Here is a 6,000-nt window from a genome sequence, read left to right as displayed (position 1 = left end):
AGGGTTCATGAGGATCAGAGGAAAAAAAAAAATCCTTAAAAAAATAACATGAACAACTGTGTGAGTGAGCACATTGGAACTCGACCGAGGGCTGAAGAAATTCTGCCTGTCCCAGGGCCCCGCAGGGGGTGAGATGCGGGCGCCTGCGCTGGGAAAGGTTCCAGGTCTCTCTTGATACTGAGCAGTTGACCAGAAGTGCTGACATTTTAGGAGAAGGCCTGAGAAGTTCAGATTAGAACATGCTGTGGGGAAGAAAAATATAAAAAATAATAAAATAAAATTGTTTGTATATTTCCTGGGAATGAATGAGCAGGTTCATGCCAGTAACACGCAATCCGCAGCATGGCACGCATGGCCCACAGCCTCCAGTTCTAATCAGTGCTTCAAGAAAACATGCTGGCATGTGTTGCATGTGGAGTAGACCTCCTTTATCATAGGTTTGTATATCATATCATAAATAACATATATTTGAGAGCTCGGACTTTGATTGCCGCCTAAAATTGGGCACCGTGGTTTTCTTTCCCCACTCAGTGGGTTGGTTGGTTATGATTCTGAATCCTTTCCTGAGGCTCTTTAGAGTCCTGTATAACTTTCATCCATTTCGCTTTCTAGCAAAAATATATTTCAGGAAGTTCCATAATTGCACATTTCTATATGGTGAGGTTTGGCACAGGAAGCCTGATGTGAGGTTGGCTTCTTTTTCTTCCTTTTTAACTTACAGTGTTTAAATTGGGTTTCTACACAGATTCAAAAAACACATTCTGCTGGGTCACGCTGGAGCCTCAAGTCACAACTTTTGTTAAATGGGGAAGGAAATGCACCGAGTGTTCCCCCTCAAGCTGTCCCTATGGAGAACCCACAGTGTTCCTGTGCAGAGGTAATTAGCCAGTGGACTGAGCATGTCTTGAGCTGCAAACAGCTGCAAACCTGCAGACAGGTGCTCAGAGTTTAGCAGTACTTGAGTGCTCTCGGTTTTGTTTGGGTTGTGCTCTATTAGACTTTCGTCTGTTACGGGAGGGGACTCCAATTTCCTTTAATAAATAATGATTGTGTTTTGGAAATGCCAGTCATATTTGGGTAGCTACTGAAACATAATGCATGAGAAATGTAAAGCTAGATGAACACAGTTTTATTCCGGAGTTTGTGTTGCATTCCTGGAGGGGGTTACAAGTCTTTTTTTACAGTGGGGTAGGAGCTCTGAACCGATTCCTTTCAGAGCTGCCTTGAAATGCCGCTAAATGGCTGCTTTCACAAGTCTGATTCTAAATCAGAAGGCCCCTGATACCTTATGGAAGATGTATCCTGTCGAGTTAGACTTGGGATTATTCATGATGAAATTAAAAATATGGTCAATAAAGATACTTGTGGTTTGAGACTCATGAAAAATATTTGTCTTGGTACTCAAAACACTTAAACTAGAATGATTCAAAATCAATGTGAAAGAGTAAAAGGATTAAACACAGACTTGGAAACACATCCCAAAACGTAATTGTAAACAGGAAATCAGAACCGAGTGGGTGTATTTCTCGTGGGGTCTCCGAAGTTGTTCTGGGGCCCTAAATGACCAAATGTTTTACAAACGGCCAAGCAGAAAACAGCAGTCAGGCATCAGCATGGCAAATAACACGTGGCCTGCTTGGGGCCGCTTGGTGAGCTGGGCAGCGAAACGCTGTGTTCCCCGGTGTGACCCCACGCCAGCGAGGGAAGCTCCGGCTCCAGCCAATTCCCTTCTGCTGCAGCCATTGCACAAGCTGCCGGTGCGCTCCAAAAGCACAAGACCCTCCAGGAAAAGCAGCAGAAACGGTGATAAAATAGTTAAACTGCAGCTGTCCCTTATAAGAAGCATGTTAATTAGGTAGAAAACAGCATCAGGGTGCCAGTGTTCCTGACTGGTTTTCCAGTCCGTATGAGAAAAGCCACCAGTACAAGGATGGGCCTTGCCAGTTTTCGGCAAGGTCGCACTAGGGACGAAGTTGAAATGCAGAAGAGAAGTTGCTTATGGCATGTGAAGACTAAGGCTGCTGTAGTCAAGATGCCTGGAGGTCTTTGACCTCCTGGTTAATGGAGAAAGGTCCCTTTTTTGGCTCCCGAGTATGTCTGGATTCAGACAAAATGGGGTTTGCTCCAATAAAGCTTCCAGCCACTTTCCCTGCAGCCTTTTCTCTGTGCCTTTTGAATTTGGAAGCGGGGCTGCTGCTCCTAGAGCACTGCTTTTCCTGCTGCCGAGTTTTCCTGTTTACTCTCATTGCATGGGGTGGACTGGTGGAGCTCACACTGACTTGGACAGAGCCGCAGAAGCTAAATGTAGCATCTGAAAGAGTAAAGAATCAGGATTAAATACTGCACAGCGCAGGCTGTGTGTCTGAGCTAAGGCCATTAATTCCAAGAAAGAAATGGCAGTGGTATGTGTTTCCAGGCCTGGGCTTAAGTGTAGCTGGAAGGAAAGAGCTACAGGGCAGCAGATAAAATATAACTGCTTCCAGAGCTCCCTGAAATACTCTTCCATCAAAATTAAGGAACATATAAACACTGCAATCATCCTTGCTCTCTGCCAACACAGGGGACAAGGCAGGTAACATCACCATTTAAAGCCTGATCCAGCTCTGTCAGAACGTACACAGGGGAGGCACAGCAGAGCGACAGCTTGGGTTTGCTCATCTGAGATGTGGAGCAAGACCAAGCAGGTTGACTTGAGGGGGAAATTAAGAGGCAATGGTGCCACGCGTGTCCACACATTGCTGATAAAACTGTTGATGTGGTGGTCTTGGCTCTGCGACAGTGATGTCCTGTGCATGTCCTCAGCCCGTGACTGATGGAACCCTCTCCTGCCTCCCCTCCAGGTGCCAGCTGGCTACAGAGGAGCACGGGCTGCATTTCCCTGCATCCTGCAGATGATGAGGATATTTCAGGTGTAGGGAGGCCAGGCTGGCTTTTTGGGCCTTGTGAATTTGGGCCTTTTTTTTTTTTTTTTTTTAAGAGCTTTTTAAGGGCTGTTTAGTTTTACTTTGAAAGGGTGAAGAGGGGAAAAAACAGCTTCCAGAAAAAAAACAACAGCTCAAGCTCCAGGAGCCAGATCTTAGCATGAGAACCCGACCCACCCTAGGGGAGGGCTGTGTCAGATCACCGCGTGCCCAAGGAGCAAGAATTCACTGCCTGCTGAAAAGCCACAGAACTCAGACCCTATTTGAAAGAGTAACATCTTTGATATAAAAAAAAAATAATAACAAAACCAAAACCAAAACAAAACAAAAAAAACCCGGCCAATAAAAAGCCTCAGACATACAGGATCCCATTCATGGTGGGAGGGATTTAGTGGAAGTATTTTCCTTCTTTAAGGTTTGGCACAGCCTTAAAGGAGTCTCTTTAAAAGCTTCCAGAGCCGATTATATTTTGGATTGTATTTCAAATCACCCTTCCCCCACCACGTTTGGTGGGTCCTCAAACAAGTTCCCAGAATAAATTACACATAACGGTAGCGGGATTTTTTATTTTATTTTTTTCTGAGGAGGAGGAGGAAGGAATAAATGACACCAAATTCTGTAATGGAAAGAAAAAAAAAAAAGTGTATCGGAAACTGCTGCTGAGTGACTCATGCTGCTGGACAAATGGAACCTCACTCATCACTCCATCTTCATCCTCCTTCTCTGGTGAGAGAAAAAGTCTTGGAAAAATATCAGCACACTCCCCCCCTGCTCTGCTTCTTCTCCCGTGGCATCTGTACACAGGGAAGCAGTCCAAGCCACAGCGATGGCTTCATGTGCTTCTTGGGGCAGGCGTTTTTTGTTGTTGTTGTTGTTGTTTGTTTTAATAGCCAACTAGGAAAAGCCTCCGAGGTGACCTTGGAAAAATGTATGCACCAAAGGAAAAATATCGGGGAGGGGGGAGTGTTGGAGTCCTTGTGTGCTTTATGTTTGGAGGCTTTTTTTCTTTTTTCCTAATAGTGTTTTTTCCAAATTTCCACTGAAATAAATTTGCAAGTTATTATTATTTTTTTTTACGAGTGGGAAGAGAGGGGAGGATGTGCCGTGCGAAAGGCAGAAAGAGCTGGGCACAGTTCCGACTTAAATAAATGCTGCGTCATAAAAGTATAAAGGATAGTGCAGGGGGAAGGGTGGGATGCACAAAATTGCTCTGTTTCTCCTCTCTTCAGGAGAGTAATTAGCATTTTTATGAAGCATATAAACTGTATACAAATCAAATATGTTTTTATTACTATAAAATGGGGGAGGGGGCCTTTTTTTTTTCCCCCTGCCTTCCCAAAACATCTTCTGCAAATGCTTGGCACTGCTTGCCAGAAAGCCACTTAAAATGCATTTTTTGACTGCCAGCTCCATCCAGCCTTGCTGTGGCCATGTAGAGCTGTTAGCCAGCACAGCCCCTGCCCAGCGAATGCCTTTTCAGTTGTAGGGCAGCTGGGTTTGAGTGGGTAGATACAATGGCTGTGCTCCACCTCACTGAAAAGCTTGCTCAATGAGATGCCATGTCTTGTTTGTTGTACAACAGTTACCAACAGGTAACTTCTTTACAGCTCTCTCCAACCCCAGCTTTTGGGTTGACTTGAGTTAGATTGAGCACTGACTGAAAACGGCCATGGAGAGGTGCAATACTATGTTCTGTCATGCTTTCTGTGATTTCTCCACAGATGAGGCAGTGGCCACCCCATGTAGCCTCTTTCAGTACTCCTACTTCCCTCCATCCAGCACCATATGCTCTCTCCAGCCCAGCTTTGCTCATCACCAGCCCAGGCTTGCACATCATGGTGTCTGCAGAGCTGGAGGAGCCCCCAGGAGGCTGGAGAGGAGCAGTGACACCTTGGGGTAGCCACAAGCTATCTGAGGACATGGGACAAGGGCACTGTTCTTTGCCCAAGTGACTCCCTGCAGAGACAAGCACACAAACCCTGCCCCCTCGATGAGATATATCCTCTCCTTTTGTTGGCACCTCGGAGCTCCTTCTCCATCTGCAGCCTTTCCCTGGACTTTCAACCTCCATCCCCATCCCGCACCATGCATGGGTGAGGCAACAGCCAGCCCCACTCTGCACCCCAATGCCTACAGGCAGACCCCCTAGCAGCCCCAGCTGCCTTCCCAGGCTGATCCTGTGAGCAATTGCCGGTCAAAAAATGACTTTCAGCTGGCCTGTGTTAAGCATGGGTGGTGCTGCCCTGAGAGATGGCTGCAGGGAGTGGTGGCTCTATTTAAGGCAGTATCTGCCAGCCCCCTCTGGGCTATTGGTGGTGGGGTAGCTGTGTTGGGGTGATGTCCTTGGTGCCATCCTGAGGTCTCCAGGAGTGGTGTGCCTGTGCTGGTGGCCCTGGAGAAACCTTCCTGACTGTAAGTGCAAGGGCTCCTCTGCCTTTCCTCCCCCACCTCTTTCCTTTCCCTCATTCCACAGGAAAGCAATCATAGTATCAAGTGTTTCCTAATAACTTTTTAGGTTGATGACTAATTTTTTAGCCATGCTGAATGAGGGGTGTAATAGTTTGACATTAAGGCCTGCTGTGAAGTAGGTGCCTGAATGAGAAAGGCACCAGTGAATTTGCAGCAGGGAGGCTTTTGAAATATCCCAGTTTCAGCAAAACCTCCATTGAGCATTTGTGTGCCTTAGAGGCAGAAACCAATCCATTGCTAGGTAGGAACCCATAAGAAAATGAGCTTTGCTGGAGTTAATGTTTGTGGCCTTGCCTTGTGAGAAGGGAGGGAGGCCTAAGCGGTTGCCTTTCAAAGCCCCCCTCCTACCCTGGGGGAAGGTATTGGGTTTCAATTTGGGCTTTGCAGGCAGGCCCCAACTGAACTGGAGGCCTTGTGAGAAACACACAGAAGTCAGATGTGTTTTTGGATCCCCAGATTCCTGTTCTTTGTAAGGAGTTAGCTGAGTGCTGAACTGCTAGGCCCCATTATGGGATCCAGGCTGCTTTGTGTGGTACGAGAAGGCCCCTGCTGCTACCCTGGGCTTTTGGCCCCAACTGGGCACCATGAGCTCCTGACAGGCCTGTGCTGG

General features: G+C 46.9%; 1 long non-coding RNA gene across 1 annotated transcript in view; it reads left to right on the top strand.

Annotated features, from left to right (window-relative positions):
- The first annotated feature begins 2,576 nt into the window (after positions 1-2,576).
- The window catches only part of LOC125184400 (uncharacterized), a 118,471-nt gene continuing 115,047 nt past the window's right edge, over positions 2,577-6,000 (top strand). Inside the window, exon 1 of the long non-coding RNA XR_010833437.1 lies at positions 2,577-5,333. This is a non-coding gene — a long non-coding RNA (uncharacterized lncRNA). The remainder of the gene's footprint in view (positions 5,334-6,000) is intronic.

This window comes from Anser cygnoides, chromosome 9 (assembly GCF_040182565.1).
Source record: "Anser cygnoides isolate HZ-2024a breed goose chromosome 9, Taihu_goose_T2T_genome, whole genome shotgun sequence".
In the NCBI taxonomy this organism is placed as follows: domain Eukaryota; kingdom Metazoa; phylum Chordata; class Aves; order Anseriformes; family Anatidae; genus Anser; species Anser cygnoides.
The sequence above is the reverse complement of the archived record's forward strand: the minus strand, read 5'-3'. Positions and strand labels throughout refer to the sequence as shown.